Raw genomic sequence first — 20632 nt, 5'->3', positions numbered from 1 at the left:
TCCGCAGGCATAGTTCTGCAGGGGGAGACTGGCTGGAGGGCTGCTCTTCCCAGAGGCAGCTCTCTGTAGCTCCACAGAGCACCCTGCAGTGCTACACTTAGTAGGGCTCTGTTTATTCAGCCGTGAAAGGAAAGTGAAGTCGCTCAGTCGTGTCCGACTCTTTGTGACCCTGTGGACTGTAGCCTACCAGGTTCCTCCATCCATGGGAGTCTCCAGGCAAGAGTACTGAAGTGGGTTGCCATGCCCTCCTCCAGGGGATCTTCCCGACCCAGGGATCGAACCCTGGTCTCCCGCATTGTAGGCAGACGCTTTACCGTCTGAACCACCAGGGAAGTCCATACATTTAGTTGTGGTTAGTATAAAAATTGCTCATGTTATGTTGGTAATCCATTTCCAAAAAGCCAGAGTTCTGCATGAAAATGCTATTGAGAGCCTGAAAAGTGAAAGTGTTAGTCATTCAGTCATGTCTGACTCTTTGTAGGACCCATGGACTATAGTCCTCTAGGCTCCTCTGTCCATGGGATTTCCCAGGCAAGAATACTGGAGTGGGCTGCCATCTCGTCCAACAGGGGATTTTCCTGATCCAGGGATGGAACCCCAGGCTCCAGCATTGGAGGCAGATTCTTTAACATCTGAGCCACCAGGCCCTGTTGAGAACCTATTTTCCATAAATTTAACTGAGAGTGAGAGAACTTTTGACATGCTAACATGTCAAAACCCCAAACTCCCCAATCAACTTCCCCAAATGTAATTAAAACATTGTAGTCTAATAATATAGGTGAAAGTGAAGTCACTCAGTCGTGTTCGACTCTTTGCGATTCCATGGACTGTAGCCCACCAGGCTTCTCCATCCATGGGGTTTTCCAGGCAAGAATACTGGAGTGGGTTGCCATTTCCTTCTCCAGGGGATCTTCCCCACCTAGGTATTGAACCCAGGTCTCCCGCATTGCAGGCAGATGCTTTACCCTCTGAGCCACCAGGGAAGCCCATAACATAGGTGAGCAACCATCATTTGAGGATACTTTCTGTAAAAGCAAACAAATGTTTTACAGATGTTCATACACGTTTTTTGTATATAAACACAGAACTGAGTCATACCTATATTCCATGAAGTAGAGGTGTTCTACCGGGGAAAAACAAAACAAAATAAAAAAGCAACCCTGTTCATTGCGAAGAGAAATGCTGCTGATGTACTTGCAATTACTGTCAGCAATGCTGGCTGCAGACAGCATACAGAATAAATACAACCCATGTGTGATGTGAATTGTGAATAATGAAGAATTAGTAACCAAAGAACTTCCCAAGGCTGCAGACAGCATAGTGGCAAAGAATACACAGAACGTGGATAAGGGAATGAAGTCAGGAAGTGCCTGGAGGAAGGGGGGAAGGCTGGAGAAGAGATAAGAATGAGCTTGGCAAATAAGGAGGTTCACTAAGGAGACCAACTAGATTCGATAGGAAGGAACAATGGGCAAGTGAGCTTGAATCAGATAAAAGAGATGAAGGTGTCTGGACTTCACCTAATGCAGAAAGACAACAACCAAAAGCACAGATAGACTAAGGCAAAGTCAAAGGACACATTAACAGAATATTCTCTGTCAGATGGCAGTAACACGCTGGAAGGAAAATTACTAAGCACATTAATAAATCTCAGTGACAGTGGAAAGAACTTCTAAAAACTTAGTTTCAAGGATGTTTTAATATGAATAAGAAACTCAGACTCTGTGAACAGAAAGGGGCTTTCCCAGCTGTCCCAGTTGACAGTGATTCTGCATAAACAGTTGGTCCACACTGCTAGGCAAGTGGGCACTTGGGCAGTGGAACCTGAGCCAGGCTGTCCACTCACACATTTGGGGGTACAAACCATTGGCACTGGATACTCACATCTCACATCAAACAAGCCTCTTTAAGTAACAATAATGACAACTAATCGTTATTGGCAGCTAATCCAGTTTAACCACTGACAAGTTTGCTTAAAATGTTAGTCTGTATAGTGCTATTAATAACAAATTCCCTATGCTTGGGTAGTTTACCATCACCTCTACATGACATGTAACCTGGTGACAATATTCTAACAATGATGAGGAAAAAATCATCATCATTGTATGTGATGGCATATTTAATGCCATATAGTTGGTAACATTTTTTTTAAACCTTGGAGGGAAAAAAATGGGATGGCCCATCATTCTAAACATCAACTCATGTTTTGATTCCAAGAAAAGAAGGAAGAATTTGTGAAATAATTTCCACTTTTGTTCTGGAATGACCTTTGTGTTTCTGTTTTCTCATGTCAATAATAAAAGTCAACATTAGATTACACTAAACTGAAGATGAAGCTTGGTGATGGAACCAGCAGAATGACATGTTTAATGCAATATTTTAAAGTTCTACTATCTTGACAATTAACAAAAATGTCATCAGCTTAAACACTAGAAAAGTTTTTGTGGGATAATCTCAACATCTCTGTGACTATAAAAGAAAATAAAATAAGGTCACCTACTTTCCAATCCAACTGTCCAATGCTGAAGGGCTATTTCACTAGTCACACAGATTCGTGCAAAGCTAAAAACACTTTCCAGCATTTTCAGCTGTGCAGAGCTAACCCTCTTTAGGTTGAATCTTAATTAATGTAACCTCAAATTAATTGTGTTACATAAAGCTTGTGATTATTACAGTCAGACACAAAGATTCTCCTATCTTACAACTAACTGCCTTTCCTTACCTTAAATCAGGAAGAAGGTAAATTAGGAAGAAGCAATAAGGAAAAACACAAAGATAATGAGACTGTGGGTTCAACATCTCTCCTTAAACACATTGGTAAATTGATAGGGGAGGAACCTAGGCTTTAGTAAGACTGGAGTTATTAATGAAGAAAAGCAGCTCAAATATTCTCAATGCCAGATTTTTTTTTTTTTTTTAAGTCTCACGTGGCAAATAACCTGGTAGTTTCCTTTGACGATTTCCAGAATGTCTCCTTAAATCGTGACTCAGTTTCTGGGCTTATAAACTTTTGAAAGGCATAGGTGATAAAATAAAATATAAAGAAGCTCTAATAACTGGTAGAAGCAAGTAGGCACAAGCGAAGAACGATCCACGGCCTGAAAGCAGAATTCAGAGTAAGAGGACAATGAAAATAGATAAATTCAACAGTAGCAGATGTCTCTCACAGAACAGATCAGAAGGCCAAGAGACATCCCTGAGGGAGGTACTGGGCAGGAAGCTGGGAATAGTACAAGAAGGAACACAGAAGGTACCAGTGAATTTCAGTTTTGTTTGCTATGTAAATCTGAGCCTATGTTTGGGACTTTTCTGAGGAGACGGGTGGTGACTTGATGCCTCTCCCACTGGTTTTGATCAATCAGGTTAGGTAACAAATTAAGTAGTTACACACCCATATTACTTCTGCTGTTTGGCAGTGCTGGAAACAGGTCAAATTCAGCGGCACTGGTGCCCTGAATGACTGGCCAGGGCAAGGTGCAGTCCAGGAATACCCCAGAAAAGCCTGATCAGAAATGCTCTGGCATGTGACATTTCTTGCTCAATGTCATACCCTTTCAACAGGTTACATTTTGTTTTCTTTCACTTACACACCACCCATTTATCTGTAAGTGGTCTACATAAGTGACTACAGTCAGTCTTTGAGGACTATTTACTATGTACCTAGCAGCATGCTGAATGCTAGGAGATATTAAGAAACAGTCATAACTCTTAGCCAAGATTAAGCAATAAAGACTGAATAAAGAAAATATACAAAATAACGGCTCTCAAGTATTTAAATACCAGGCAGTGAAGGACAGTGATGCCTGAGAAACAGGAAACAAACAAGGTGAAATCTACGACTGCTCTAATTTACCATCTGGAGAAAATTTCTAGGTCACGATGTAGAGAAAGGAAAATGAGGGAGAGCTTAGGAACCTCTAACAGTTTAAAATATGCAGCTGGGAGTTCTGAAGCAAAGGCTGCTAGAACTTGCAGAACAGACTATCAGAGAGGAAATGTTTGTACTGAGAGAAAACTAAAGATCTTAACTGGTGACTCAGTAAATTAATGATCAGTGCATAAAGTTAAGGAAACTACCCAACACTAGAAAAGCAACCATTCAGATGATTCGAGGGAACAATGCCCAGAGTTCATACCAGGAGAACAGTGTACTTTGCCCAACAGTCAGAGTAAAGCCTCATAATATTTAAGGCACTGAGTTTACAGTACTAAGACTGATTGCTGATTCTCAATTAAAGTTTCAAAGGCAATTCAGGGGAGAAAGGACAAACTTTTCCACAAATTGTGCTGGAACTGGATAGCTGTATAAGGAACTGTGATCTATTCCTGGCATCGCATAAAAAATTAACTAAAAATGAATCACAGACCTACCTGAAGCTATAACTTCAGGAAAAAAAAATACAGAAAAATATTTTTGTGGCTACAGGATAGGTCAAAATTTCTTTGGACTTCATCAAAATTACACAATTCTGCTCTTCAAAAGAAACTAAGAAAGATTTGCAAATCATACATTTGATAGAGTTCATATCTAGTCTATATAAAGAATTCTCAAATCTCAACGATTGGGGGGAAAAAAGTAATCCAATAAAAGAAAAATGGGCAAAAGATTTGAAAGAACACTTTCTCAAAGAAGACATATGGATGGTATGAAAAACTGTCCAAAATAATTCAATATAATAAACTGTCCAATAATTAGAAAATGCAGATTAAAACTGCTAAGAGATATCATTACACTCCTAAAATGTCTAAAATCAAAGATGTGAAGTTAGAACTCTCATACATTGCTGATAACAATGTAAAATGATACATCAACTTTAAAAAATAAAAAGGATAAACACTCACCAACAGTATTATCCAACCTTTGTAGCCACAGGTACAAACCCAAGGGAACAGACAACCTTTCTCAACACAAAGATATATTCACAGCAGCTTAACTTGTAATAACCAGAAACAACAAAACTGGAAACAACCAAAATGTCAGCAAATAGGTAAATGGATAAATAAAATGTGGTATATTCACTCAACGGCATACCATTCCGCAATATAAAGAATGAACTACTGACACTAACCACACAGAAGAATGTAAAAATAGTTATTATGTTCACTGGAAAAAAACCAGACCCCCTCCCCAAAAAAACTAAGAGTATATACTGTATTTCCATTTATATGAAATTTAAGAACATGTAAACTAATCTACAGTAACAAAAAGCAGACCAATGGTTGCTTGGAGGACTTCCTTGGGGGCTCAGTGATAAAGAATCCACCTGCCATTGCAGGAGACAGGGGATCGAATCCTGATCGGGGAAGACCCCACATGCCATGGAGCAGCTAAACTCGTGAGCCACAATTACTGAGCCTGTGCTCTAAAGCCCGGGACCCGGAACTACTGAGCCCATGTGCCCCACTCCTGAAGACCGAGGGCCTTAGAGCCCATGCTCCACAACAAGAGGAGCCACCGAAATGAGAAGTCTGTGCAGCATAGCTAGAGAGCAGCCCCTGCTTGCCACACCCAGAGGAAAGCCTGTGCAACAATGAAGGCCCAGCGCAGCCAAAAAGAAGCAAATAAATGAAATTACTTTTTCTAAAAAAAGAACCGGCATGCTGCAACAATGATCAAAGATCTTGAGTGCTGCAACTAAGGGCAGCCAAATGGATATATAAAAATAAACAATTAAAAAAAAAAAAAACAGTTGCTTGGAGCTGGAGGAGTTAAAGAGAGAAGGGATGGAGGAATTAAAAAGAAGTACAAAGAAACTTTCAGGGATGATGGATATGTTCAGTGTCTTGATTGTGGAGATGGCTTCATGGGTGTATACAAATGGCAAAGCTTATCATACTCTATACTTTATATACAGTATGTCAATTATCCCTCAAAAGTAATGACAATTCTTTTATAAGAGACACAACCTCAAAAGGTGAAAAAAAGCATAAAATGAGACTTTGCACTTTAGTTCTAGAGCAGTGTTTCTAAGACTTTAGCTAACTCAATATCCTCTTTGAAAGACATCCTCATGCCCCCTATAAATGTTACTTAAATCTTCAGAAGTAATTAAGTATTCTAACAGGAACAAAGAATAGGTAACTAAACATGCTTCTCCAAACTGCAAATTCTTCACTCACTTTGATATGATCCAGTTCCTCTGAGATTATAATTTTTAAGTTTTTGAGAAAAGAATTACTGCCAGATAGGTATTTGGAAGGAAGGCGGCAGAGGAGAGAGACAGAAAGAGGGAGATGGAGGGAGGGAGGGAGAGAGAAAATTAACAACAAATACCAAACACGCAGGCAACGTCAAAGAATGACCTCAAGCGTAGTTTGCCGCTGTTTCAGTTTGGCCTTTGTTTGAAACTTGAATCAAAAACCGCAATGCTAGCTTAGGTAGCTGCTTGTTCCTTTTTCCTCACCTGCCTGTCCTTCCCTCACCCCTGGTTACTCTGATTATCCCTCTGGCCACACTAAATTCACAATTTCACTTGCTGGCTGGCTCCCCCTTGAGTCAGCAGGGCTTTGTGACGTGGCGTCAGACAACCTATTCCTTACCGGAATTAATCTGACCAATGCCGCCGCCAGCCCCATTTTCTGGTCTCCTCCTTCCCCTGGCTTACCTCCCCAGACCCTCCGTGAGGCTCCACTGTGCCAGGAATGAGCAATTCTAGTCCAGAAGCAAGACATCTAGAGAGGTCTACTTCTTTTCTAGGGAGGGCACCACCATCCTTACCCGAACTAATACCCAATGACCACAAACGATGCAGCTACTGGAGAATCTAACAAAATGTCAGTTTTAACGTGAAAAAAAAAAAAAATCAGAATGTAAAATTGTATATATGAAAGGATTTCAACCATGAAAAATCTTGACACATGGATAAAAGTGAGTGGGACAGGTGTAAAAATGAAAATAAGGTAGTTGTTAGGGCTTTTTTCCCCCTCTCTCTTCACTATCTTTGTTGATGTGATATTGTCTTCATAGAGGAAAAAAATGGTTTATTGACAGCTGCTGGCTTGAAGGCTTTTTTATTCTATCCAGCTGAAATGAGTCTGAGGCTTCTATTCATCTGGGGAAAAAAGGAAAAGTAACAAATTTATTTTGCTCCTGTGGTGGGTGGTTGGAGCTGTAGTAGATGTGCTTGACTGCCAATTATGGGTAACAGTTATCTGATTGTTATCTTATAAATGTGTCTGGCAGTGTTCTGTCTGGAAATGTATATGATTTAGGAAAAAAGCTATCCTAACTTTGTCTCCCATTCCTCAGGATGAAGAAAATCGACCCTGCTTTAATTTAGTGAGGCAGCAGAGACTCCACTATAAGCATCGCGTGTGTTATAACAACTCCCAGGAAGGTCTGGGCTGAATGTTGTCTCCAAGAAAGGAAGATACTGTGGCAATTATCTAAACTAGGAAATAAACTTTTGCTGGTTTTATTCTGAAGGGTTAGCAGAACACAACACTTCAAAAGACACCACTTTGGCATATTGATTATTTTTTATGCTGTAGGCTCTTGAAAAATAGCAAATGTATGAGAAGCTTTCTCTGAACTCATGGCCTAAAGACAGATCCTCCACAAGGAATTCAATTGTCCTCGATCCCCTCCATGGAAAAAGTTTCATCAGCCAGCGGCGAGTAACTCTTACAACAGGAAGGGAAATTAGAAGTGGACATTGTCAGTGGAATGTAAATTGATACAGCCGCTATAGAGAACAGTACAGAGATTCCTTAAAAAACTAGGAATAAAACTACTATATGATCCAGCAATCCTACTGCTGGGCATATACCCCAAGGAAACCATAATTGAAAGAGACACACGTACCCCAGTGTTCACTGCGGCACCATTTACAATAGTCAAGACATGGAAGTAACCTAAATGTCCATTGACAGATGAACAGATAAAGAAGATGTACATATACACAATGGAATATTACATACACAATGGAATAGCACTCAGCCATAAAAAGGAATGAACCTGAGTCAGTTCCAGTGATGTGGATGAACCTAGAGCCTGCTACACAGAGTGAAGTAAGTTAGAAGGAGAAAAACAAGTATCGTATATTAACACATATATATGGAATCTAGAAAAATGGTACTGACGAACGTATTTGAAGGGCAGGAATAGAGATGCAGACATAGAGAACAGACTTATGGAAACAGAGAGGGAAGGAGAGGGTGGGACAAATGGAGAGAGTAGCTTTGAAACATGTACATCACCACATGTAAAAGAGATGGCTAACGGTAAGCTGCTGTATGACTCAGGGAGCTCAACCCAGTGCTCTGTGATGACCTAGAGGAGTGGGATGGAATGGGAGGTGGGAGAGGGAGAGGACAGAAGTACACTTAGGGCTGATTCATGTTGTTGGACAGCTGAAACCAACAACATCTTACAGCAGTTATCCTCCAAATAAAAGTAAATTTAAAAAAAGTAAAAAGAAGTGAATGCCAAACAAATTCGGTCATGAACTATCATACCTCTCATCCGCTCTTCTCGGGCTCACTCTTCCTTTCTACAAATCATTCCCTCTCCCCTAAGAGCCTCCTCCTCTTTTCCTACTAAGAAGGTACTGAGGTCTGCATTCAAAACCACATCAGGGAGTTAGTCATTTTCCCTTGGTTACCGCCCCATATACACGAGGTAGACATGTTAACGAACTTTCATTTTTCTCTTATTCATCTTTTACTGCAGGAGTCTCAGCTAAGAACTCAGACGGGTAGAGAGAAAGATACTTTTCCTCCTCTACAATCCTATCTCAGAAAAGCAAATCGTGGGCTGAACAGTGACAATGACTCAAGTGCCTACCAGTCCCAGTGCACAGGAGGGCAGCTTCTGAGGGAGCAGGAGAAGAATCAGAAATACTGGCATTAAAAGTGGGACAGGAGAGCTCGTGCACCATTGCTGATGGAGCAAAAACTGGTTCAACATTTTCGGAGGATGGCTGGCCAAAATCTATAAAAATGTTCAAAGGACACCTAGTAGTCATCTTCTAGGAATTGTTTTTGCAGAGATAATCTATGAGTGCACAAAGTATTGGGTATAAACCAGGATGCTGCCCTCTAAGATGGTAAAAAACTAGGAATTTTCAGGACTGGTGAGATAAACGTGTATCAGCCACAGAAAGCATCATCATGCAGTGGTCAAAACAAAGTGGAGCCAGTTGAAAACAAAGTTTGTAACATGTTTTGGTGAAACCCACATCACTCAAAAATACTATTTATGTGCATGACTGCATAGGAATAGAAAAAAGAATGTACATGAAATGTTTCATAGAGCTTACCAGGGAGGGGATTACAGTGAGGCTGGAGATAATTTTTAATTTTATATGTACATAGTTTCATGATACAGTGGAATCTAGAGTGCTTCTTAATTTTTAACTAATATAATAAATAAATTAATAATTAATAATAATTATTAATAATAATCAATAAATCAAAAATAAGACAAGGTCGAATCAATCTGAAATAAATGGGACAGGAGACTGACATAGAGAGTGAATGAGAAAAGGGGGGATGGGATCAAATTATGAAAGTGAATTTGGTAATACAGATGCTGGGAGTGAGAAATTTCTATGAAAGAGAATACAGAATTTTTTTTTTCTGGAAAAAATGAGCACATGTTAAATGACTTTCTCTCTCCTCCCTAGCCATCAACCAACCAGAATGCAAGTTTCTAGATAAATGCAGCCTAATAACAGACCCGGAGAAGGCAATGGCAACTCACTCCAGTACTCCTGCCTGGAAAATCCCATGGACGGAGGAGCCTGGTAGGCTGCAGTCCATGGGGTCACTAAGAGTCGGACACGACTGAGCGACTTCACTTTCACTTTTCACTTTCATGCATTAGAGAAGGAAATGGCAACCCACTCCAGTGTTCTTGCCTGGAGAATCCCAGGAATGGCGGAGCCTGGTGGGCTGCTGTCTATGAGGTTGCACAGAGTCAGACATGACTGAAGCGACTTAGCAGCAGCAGCAATCACAGACCACGGAAAATTAAAGAACAATTAAAAGAAAGGACCTCTGGGGAAGGGGAGATTCAACACTTTTACACGTTTAAGAACTAAAGGGGCTTCCCTGGTGGTCCAGAGGTTAACAAATCGCCTTGCAATGCAGGGGACTAGGGTTTCATCCCCGATCTGGTAGCTAAGATCCCACATATCCCGGAGCAACTAAGACCACCCGCCACAACGAAAGATCCTGTATGATGCAAAGAAAATCCCGCGCACGTCACAACTAAGATCCGATGCAGCCAAATAAAAGATGTTTTGAAAAAGAAAAAAACTAAAGAGCACTATGGGGAGAAAAAAGCTCCAAGCCCTTTCCAGATTAAAATAGACACGATTATGCTGATTCTGAAGATGCCAGAAGGCTGAGTTCCCAGCTGCCCTGCAGTCTAGTTGTGGGTGCTGCCAGTCTGCAGGGTCCAGCAGGGCTGGCTTACAGGGACAGCTCACCCCACCTTGTTGCCTGGACCAGCCTGCAGCCATCACTGCCTCCAGGGCGGGACTAGGACAAGACCCAGTGTCTTGATGAACTGCCTCAGATCTTAAACCACAGCCGCCCACAGCACCATCTGCTTAGTGTCATGTGGACCCTAAAGGAAAAATCCAGTCTGGTCCTAAAAATACTATTTGCTTCACCAGGAACCATCTCCTAGGGTTCCGCCTCACGGGCTTCTGTTTTACATAACATTAACTAGAGATGCTAATTCTGTGTTGGAACAGTACAGTGGCCACACCCTGGAATGAGAAATTGTAAACTGTAAAATTCTGCCAAAATGTGTCATTTTATCCAAGTGTAGCAAACGCAGTTTTGAATTGCTTATGTCCTAAGGCTTGTTGACCATGAGTCCTAACAGGAATTGAATCATAATCTTTTTTTTCTTAGCCTCACAGTCTATAAGATGTTTTCCTCTTGTATTTAACAATATGCTCAGTCCCTCAGTCATGTCTGTCTCTTTAATGGCCCCATGGACTGTAGTCTGCCAGGCTCCTCTGTCCATGGGATTTCCTAGCTAAGAATACTGGAGTGGGTTGCTATTTCCTACTCCAGGACATGTTTCCAACCCAGGGATTGAACTCTTGTCTCTTGAGTCTCCTGCATTGTCAGGCAGATTCTTTACCAGTAGCACTACCTGGGAAGCCATTTAATTAAAAAAAAAATAGCATATGTATTTGCACGTGACTTAAAAGGAAATAAAATCCCTGAAATTGTTAATAAGGCTGCAGTACAAAGTCAGGAACTGCTTGCTGTATCAGTGTCATGCCAAGTAGCTCTGAATGCACTTTCCATTGCCCACCTGTGATACTGGAATATTTCTCCCTTGCCAGCTGGCACAATGTTAAGTTTTATCCATAGATGGCTCTGGAGGTACCCTGGAGTAGGAAGGATCTTACCTTGATTCAGTGGCAGGTGACCCTCTCTGCCACCTAGTGGTGCTCACGTTCCAGCTTTCCAGCCCTGGTGAGAAGATTCCTGCTTGCCCTGCTTGCCAGTCAGAACCCAAGAGGGATTTCTCGCACACAATGCCCCGCCCACCAGCCTAGGCTTGCTGGCAGCCCAGAGTGGGTGCTCGCAGCTAGCTAGTCTTGGCTGATGTGCATGCATGCTCAGTCCTGTCTGACTCTATGCAACCCCATGGCCTATAGCCCGCCAGGCTCCTCTGTCCATGGAATTTTCCAGGCAAGAATACTGGCGTGGATTGCCATTCCCTTCTCCAGGGGATCTTCCCAACCCAAGGACTGAACCTGGGTCTCCCACATTGCTGGCAGATTCATTGCCATCTGAGCCACCAGGGAAGCCAGTCTTGGCTGACAGTTCCATATAATCAGCTTCTGTTCTACAGCCATGAACCAATTCTGGTCTGGGGCAATCCCGTGGAATTCTCTGCCACCTCTGCTGAGTTTCAGACACACCTTTTCCAATGCGGTCTGAACCTCAAACAGGAAAGACAGCCTTTCCAACTTGGTTCCTTTCTTGAGTTCTTTCCTTCAGCCTTAGAATAGTCTATAGAATTCTCTTGTATACCCTCTTACAAGGAAATCCCTCTATATTAAATCATTCCTTTTCAAGTGACAGTGTGGTTTGTAACTCCAGACTGGATCCTAGTTGATAACCATCAACTGAAGAAGATAGCAACTTTAAACCTCCAGCTGCCTCAGTGCTGTTCCTTAATTTCCTCATTCATTTCTCACTGTTGGTATGGCGCACCACCCACCAGGTTATTTCAGACCTTAGCTTGTGTCCTTGAGATTCCAATTCATTCAGCTGACCAACAACTTACGAGCAGAAAATGACACCAAATAATACTCTTTAAGAAAAAGTGGGAGCTTCCACCAGAATCCAAATTTTTTTAATTCCTGTATTGTCCTCCTTTTGATTTTGCTCATTCTTTTCAGCTTCATAGAAAAAGCTGAAATTGATTCTTACCAATACCCATCCCTCCAACTTGATATATAACATACTTGTTTTATATTCTTGACCTTATCAGCCAGGATCTTCCTTATAGTTAACTGTCCTATGTTTTCTTTCTCTCAACAGATTAAACCTGGACATCAATTTTAGAAGACCTCACAACAACTCTGAATCTATTTGCTGATGAACATGGTGTATCCATGTATGTAAATCTGTTAAAATTTCAATCAGTAGTTCTTATAATTTGCAGAATGCAAATGTGTAACATACTTTAGTGGATATATATATATATATAAATATTTCATTATTTGGAGGCTATTATAAATGATATTTTAAATTTTCAAATTGTTGCTAGTATATAACAATACAGTTGATTTTGTATATTGGTTTTTCTAATAGCTTTTTGTAGTTTCTTTGGGATGTTCTACGTAGGTGATAATGCCTGTGAATATGGAGAGTATTACTTATTTCCAACCGTTATGGCTCATATTCCTCTCCCCTCTTCTCCTCTGCTCTCCTCCCCTCCCCTCTCCTTTCTTTTGTCTTATGGACCCTGCCTCCAGTCACATGATGAACAGGAGTGGAAGGAGGGAATTACATACTTGCTTTGTTCTGAACCTTAGAGTTAAAACATTGAGAATTTTACCATTAAGTATAATGTTGTCTGGAGATATCTATAATCAAGTTAAGGACATTTTCTTGTATTTCTAGTTTTCTTAGAGTTTTGACCATGAATGGGTATGGAATTTTGACTGATTCTTTTTCTGTATCTAGTATGATAACCTCATGGAACCACCAGCTTGTACTATACATGAACAAGAGAACCATTTATTTTTCTCTAAGACAAGCTATTTTTGCCTCTTTGGAAGTAGCCAACTAGTATGCTACATAATACACTTTCACTGCTATTTGAAAGACACAGGAGTATTGTGAAGGGTTGGGGGCAAGATGAGGCCAGATGGAGACTATTGCATTCACCAGGTGAAACATAATGGTGACTCGGACTAGCATGGTAGAGAATCATGGATCAAGTGAAAATCTATTTTAGACTAGAAATCTCTGGTGTTCCAGCGGTTAAGAATCTGCCTGCCAACGCAGGAGACAGGGGTTCTTCCAACCTCTGATCCAGGAAGATTTCACATGCTGCGGAGCAACTAAGCCCATGCGCCACAACTATGGAGCCCACACTTAAAAGTCCATGCTCTGCAACAAGAGAAGTCAGCAGAAGGAGAAGCCCACACACTGCAATGAGAGAATCACCCCTGCTCACTGCAATGAGAGAATCACCCCTGCTCGCTGCAACTAGAGAAAGTCCATGCATGGCAACAAAAAACTAGTGCAGTCAAAAATAAATAAACTAATTAAATTTAAAACAAAAGAAGACTAGCTGATAAGTCTGATGCATAGAATGAGTAAAGGATAGAAATTTAAAATGACTTCTAAATTGCTGGCTTGAATCACTGCATCAAGAACACTGACACAGGAAAAATTGTGGAGGAAAAGATTTGAATAATTTTGTTTGTGATATATCAAGAGTCATGATTTAGATGGATTACATCTGATATTCTTATTAGACATCCAAGCGCATGGATTGCTCAGGAAATTGGATACATGAAGCTGGCACTCAGCACTTCAGTTCAGGTCAGTTCATTTAAGTCGCTCAGTCATGTCCGACTTTTTGCGACCTCAAGAATCACAGCACGCCAGGCTTCCCTGTCCATCACCAACTCCCGGAGTTTACCCAAACTCATGTCCATTGAGTCGGTGATGCCATCCAGCCATCTCATCCTCTGTCGTCCCCTTCTCCTCCTGCCCCCAATCCTTCCCAGCATCAGGGTCTTTTCCAATGAGTCAGCTCTTCGCATCAGGTGGCCAAAGTATTGGAGTTTCAGCTCCAACATCAGTCCTTCCAATGAACACCCAGGACTGATCTCTTTAGGATGGACTGGTTGGATCTCCTTGCAGTCCAAGGGACTCTCAAGAGTCTTCTCCAACACCACAGTTCAAAAGCATCAATTCTTCTGCACTCAGCTTTCTTTATAGTCCAAATCTCACATCCATACATGACTACTGGAAAAATCATAGCCTTGACTAGACGGACCTTTGATGAAAAAGTAATGTTTCTGCTTTTAAAAATGCTGTCTAGGTTGGTCATAACTTTCCTTCCAAGGAGTAAACGTCTTTTAATTTCATGGCTGCAGTCACCATCTGCAGTGATTTTGGAGCCCAAAAAAATAAAGTCAGCCACTGTTTTCACTGTTCCCCCATTTGTGCCATGAAGTGATGGGATTAGATGCCATGATTTTAGTTTTCGGAATGTTGAGCTTTAAGCCAAACTTTTCACTCTCCTCTTTCACTTTTATCAAGAGGCTCTTTAGTTCTTCTTCACTTTCTGCCATAAGGGTGGTGTCATTTGCATATCTGAGGTTAATGATATTTCTCCCGGCAATCTTGATCCCAGCTTGTGCTTCATCCTGCCCAGCGTTTCTCATGATGTACTCTGCATATAAGTTAAATAAGCAGGGTGACAATATACAGCCTTGACATACTTCTTTTCCTATTTGGAACCAGTCTGCTGGTCCATGTCCAGTTCTAACTGTTGCTTCCTGACCTGTATACAGGTTTCTCAAGAGGCAGGTCAGGTGGTCTGGTATTCCTATCTCTTTCAGAATTTTCCATAGTTTATTGTGATCCACACAGTCAAAGGCTTTGGCATACTCAATAAAGCAGAAATAGATGTTTTTCTGGAACTCTCTTGCTTTTTCAATGATCCAGCGGATGTTGGCAATTTGATCTCTGGTTCCTCTGCCTTTTCTAAAACCAGCTTGAACATCTGGAAGTTCATGGTTCACGTATTGCTGAAGCCTGGCTTGGAGAATTTTGAGCATTACTTTACTAGCGTGTGAGATGAGTGCAATTGTGCGGTAGTTTGAGCATTCTATGGCATTGCCTTTCTTAGGGATTGGAATGAAAACTGACCCTTTCCAGTCCTGTGGCCACTGCTGAGTTTTCCAAATTTGCTGACATATTGAGTGCCGTACTTTCACAGCATCATCTTTTAGGATTTGAAATAGCTCAACTGCAATTCCATCACCTCCACTAGCTTTGTTCATAGTGATGCTTCCTAAGGCCTTAACGTATCATAATGATCTGCTTTTTTGCTTTTCTCCCTGGCCAGACTATGAGCTCCTCGAAGGTGGAGACAATGTCTTATTTATTTTTACATCCTCATTTCTAACACAGTATCTTTCATAAAACTGATATTCAATAAATGTTGGTGAATTAGTCCATGAATTCTTAGTTTTTGCTGTTGTTCAGTCGCTAAGTGGTGTGTGATCCTGAGTTTTAGTGAAAGGCAAGTCATACTATGAGCTATACAAAAAATTGCTATGGGATTAAAATGCTTATCTACACTTCACAGTGATCAAAATAGTTAACTGAATAACTAAAGGAAATCAGAAGACAAGGATAAATATTTTAATGAAGGCAATATATTTAAAACTATTGAGGCATAAAGGGACCCTTTATGACATTAATGTTAAAGATGTATGAGAGATACTATACAACAAAATTAAGTACAGTGGAGAAAACTCAGAATTTGTGGGGACACCATGAAGATTGTCTAGTCTTGTGGTTCTCATACTGTGTTCCTTGGAATTATACAATTTCTTGGAGGCACATCAGGACTATTGTGAGGACAAAGCGAGGAGGTCAAGAGGGTGGGACTTGGGATCTCAGGATAACAGGTGAATTGGTTGCTTAGTCGTGTCCGACTCTTTGTAACCCCATGGTTACAAAGGAGCCTGCCAGGCTCCTCTGTCCATGAAATTCTCCAGGCAAGTATATGGAGTGGGTTGCCATTTCCTCCACCAGAGCATCTTCAGGGCTCGAACCCGTGTCTCTTGCATTGCAGGCAGTTTCCTATATTGCAGGCGATTCTTTACCACTGAGCCACTAGAGAACTGATTTTACTTCAAAAAAGAAACCATTTTATTAAAAAAATTTTTTTGGCAAGTTATGGTTACTCTAGCCTATAGATGAAGAAACTGAATCCTACTTAAGCATGCCAAAATTCGAATTATGACACAGAAATTGGATATTCCAACAGCCAGTCCAGAGATTGTGAGCTTTCATTCCAGAATTCATCTAAGAATACAACTAACATACTTTTATATTTACTATCTATTGCCTGGAAGGGTCGTAAGTTTCATAAATTTGTTATTGATGGTTATATTGCTTATACTGGGCTTAAACACAGTAAAATGCAACAAGAAAGAGCTTTGAAGACAACAACTGGGTTTAAGCTCTGCTGGCTATAGTTATAGCAAAGATTTATGCATGAGTTATTTTAATGGACGCAGTACAGAGCACTCAGGTCAACCAACTCTGTTGCTCAAACTACTAGGAGGTGAATACACAAATTCCTGTAACATATCCTAGTTTCCCCCCTGAGGTTTCAGTGGAATTAATTAAATACTAATCAGAAGTAAAGGACAAAGTGATAGGATAAAACAAATTCTTTTTCTATTTACATTTGAAAAAGGTGTTGCGATTTCCAAGAAAAGAAAAAACAGAAAGCAGGGTACAACTGAAGGTACCTTCATGTTATGCTTTCATTATCGCTGTATTATTTCCTCCAGCAGGTTCTGTGGATAAAATCCCTTCCTTTGCTTTCTTCTTTCTTTTCTGACTGATTTTTTTTTTAAATCTTATCTGAAACGACAGGCTGGTATTATCAAAGCTGTGTATCCTTAGAGTGAATAGCAGGAATGCATTTCCTTTTTTCATTATTTTTGGTAGAACACACAGACCTTAGGGGTAAGCTCTCAGCGCCAATACATCTTCAAATTCTTACTAGGCTCCCTTCAGGGGAAAACAAGGTAATTAATCTGTCATCCTAGACAGTGTACTGCTCCTTCACAATATTTAAAAGCCTATTTCAATAAGGATAAAATGCTATCATAAATAGATGAATCAGAACAAAAGAAAAGGAAACATTTCTAACCAAAAGCTGCCGAAGAGTACAAAGGGAAGTACTGAATTTCTGGAAATTCGAAGATTAAAAACCAAAATGAATTGCAACAATATTTTTGCCTGCTAATTTGTACTTGCTATTTCTGCATTTAATTACACATTTCTGAAAACTAATCTGCCATAGGACTACCTTGCTGCCATAAACTTTTAGAGATGCCTTGGCACTTAAAATGCATAATCCTCTTAGTTAATATGTTGATGTCTTGGTAGGGTTTCCTGAAGCTCTGAGAAGCATCCTGAATCATACCCGTTACAAGGTACTCTTTTGAAGTTGTCACTAAATGTGCAGTTTCTCATTTGAATATCTCCTTTTTTAGGGGGTTGGGAAAAAGCCTCTTGAAAATGAGTTCTTACCTTTGTTTTGTTTTGTTTTTTCTACTTTGTAAAGCTCGTCCTAAACACTGTTGTAGGCAGGCCTGAAGCATAAAAGATTATCAAAGAGCAGGCCTGGGGTATGTTGGAGGAAAAAAGTCAGGGTACCCTTCTTTATCACTGGAGCAACATATGAATGAACTATTTACACCAGTGGGCTTCCCTGGTGCCTCAGTCAATAAAGAATCTGCCTGCAATGCAGGATATCCGGGTTTGATTCCTGGGGTGGGGAAGATCTCCTGGAGAAGTGAATGGCAACCCACTCCAGATTTCTTGCCTGGAGAATTCCATGGACAGAGGAGCCTAGAAGGCTACAGTCTATGGGTCACAGAGTCATACACAACTGAGCGACTAACATACACATAGCACAGTGGGAATCTCAGCCTCTTTTTTCTGTACCTGCAGGGGTAGCCTCATCCTTCTAAGACCTTCCTGGATCCCATGCTAGTGCTATAAACATAAGGCTTGGCTTGTCAGGCCCAGTTGACATCAGTGGAAACAATCTGGAATAAGTGTGCACATCAGCACAGCTGCTTTGGATGCAGGGGCTGAGAAAGAATAATCAAATATCGAGCAGTGAAATGGAAGGCCCCTCCAGTCAACATATCTGTAGTTCTTTTGACTCTAATATAGAGTTTTAAACACTAAATTCAAATTATTGGCTAGATTCCTGGCACTTGTCAGACTCCGCTCTCGGGCTGCAGGCCCACTAGTGGATGCTAAGTCAAAAGGCAAGAGGAAATGAGCGTTCTGTCATGGTTCATTCAGCTCCCTAACTTTCTGAGCAAAGAAATAGCAAGCAGTTGGCTTATTTAAAAACCACAGCTTGCTTCTTGAAGTCTTTTCATGAATAAAATTATCACTTTGGAAACTCAAAGACAAAGAAACTCATATATCAGTAGAGAGAATGAAGCCATTTCATCCTATGCCTGAGTCATTATTGGTTCTCAAGTTGGTGTTAAAGAAATACTAAAGTGATAGCTGAGGGAACTTCCCTGGTAGTTCAGTAACTAGAACCAAGTACCTAAGACTCCAAGCTCCCAAAGCAGGGGCCCCAGGTTTCATCCCTGATCAGGGAACTAGATCCCACATGTCACAACTAAAGATTCTGGGTGCTGCAACTAAGACTTGGTGCAACCAAATAAATAAAAATAAACAAAGTGGAGGCTGAGATAATTATTTGCTAGTAAGTAACAATTCAATATTTGTAAGTCAAGAAGGGTGGGATGGGGAGTGAGAGGGAGGCTCAAGAGGGAGGGGACATATACATACTTATGGCCGATTCATGTTGTTGTACGACAGAAACCAACACGCAATTATCCTCCAATCGAAAATTTAAAAAATTTGTAAGTCAGAAATAGTTATGTTTTAACAAATAGACCACTCTGTACCTTACAACTCAAAGGTAAAATGTTCATTAATTTCTATTAATGTCATTGCATTTTGTGTGATAGACAACATGCTGTAGAATCTCTTACCTTTTTTTTTTAGTAATGTTGACACAGGTTTGTTCAACTGAATGAATCCTTCCCTTATATCTAACTCACATCAGCTTAAACACACACAGGAAGAGGAATGATCACCAGCAATGTCCCCTAACAATCCTCCCTACCCTCAACGTACCAAGTAATGCCTCATCTTGATTTTGTTACTATCCTGCCAGCCAAACTGCTTCAGGACCTGATATTGACTTATCTTTGCATCTCCCTGTTCCACAGCTTCCATTCAACTGCCATGAAATAAATATTTTTATTGCTTAATTGTCTACTCCCTTCCACAGTGACTCTCTGGCAGGAAAAAAAAAAGGTATAATTTCTAGAATTACTACTGAATCTTAGTATTGACTCAAAAGAGGAGAACAGATTTTTGAGAATAGTATTCTGCTTTGATTCATCTACGGCATCTTTTCTTTTTTCTTTCTAATAGACTTTACTTTATAGCAGTTTCAGATTCACAGCAAAATTGAGCGGAAGGTACAAAGATTTCCATATAATAGCACCTTATGATTTGCAAAAATTGAGCTTAATATTTGGAAAGATGAAAAAAAATTGCATTACATTTGCTTAATTTTTTTTTCACCATATAAAAGGTTATAATTTCATTAAAGTTAATGCCTTGCCCGCTTTACATCCAATTTGACATCATAGTATATCAGGAAGATCACAATTATAAGAAGAGTCACTCTATATATCACTTGATTATGTCTAAAAATGACTTTACAAGAAAAAATTGATAAGGAAATAGCAATCAAATTTACTTCCCTTATGGTTTTAGCTTCCTGATTTCCTCAGTGTGGCACTCCCAGTGCAAAGCATTAAAAAGACAACTCAATGAAACTTTTGTCAAACTTCTTCAAAATAGAAATTTACTGAAGCCCACTTCTGGGTATATAACAGGGACTCACAAGTGCTGAATGAATTGAATCACATTCCAAGAGTCAATAATCAGATTGAAATGCTTATATATCACTAATCTGTGTGAGAGACAAACAATATTTCATTTTATTGGGAATAAGATGGGATCCAAAAATGAGCCTAACGTTACTCTCAGAAAAAGGTTTTATTAACACTTTTCACCTATTTACTTTTCACTTGGCAAACGTGAAACATTGTTAATACTGAATTTTACTGAGAGCAAATTGATGGTAATTTGTTCTACTGAGCTTCAATAAAATGAGCTCTGTATTTGAATGTTAAACGTTATCTGCTGTGAGTGATTTACATATTATTAGAACAAGGAACTGCAAAAGAAGAAACTAAAGGAAAATATGAACTCATATTTATTTTAAAACAAACAAACAAATGAAGGAAGGAAAATTGTCTTTAATTTTTAA

At 40.2% G+C, this 20632-nt stretch overlaps 1 protein-coding gene and 1 long non-coding RNA gene across 16 annotated transcripts in view; both read right to left on the bottom strand.

Moving 5' to 3' along the window:
- The window catches only part of CDK14 (cyclin dependent kinase 14), a 642291-nt gene that overhangs the window by 214719 nt on the left and 406940 nt on the right, over positions 1-20632 (bottom strand). The window lies entirely within an intron of this gene.
- LOC145522600 (uncharacterized) lies at positions 13105-19511 on the bottom strand. Its single transcript, XR_014066052.1, has 2 exons — positions 18115-19511; positions 13105-16209 (listed from the first exon to the last, which is right to left on the bottom strand). It is a non-coding gene; the product is annotated as an uncharacterized LOC145522600 (long non-coding RNA).

The sequence above is a fragment of the Giraffa tippelskirchi genome, chromosome 10 (assembly GCF_054371585.1).
Source record: "Giraffa tippelskirchi isolate mGirTip1 chromosome 10, T2T-mGirTip1v1.2.pri, whole genome shotgun sequence".
Lineage (NCBI taxonomy): Eukaryota > Metazoa > Chordata > Mammalia > Artiodactyla > Giraffidae > Giraffa > Giraffa tippelskirchi.
The sequence above is the reverse complement of the archived record's forward strand: the minus strand, read 5'-3'. Positions and strand labels throughout refer to the sequence as shown.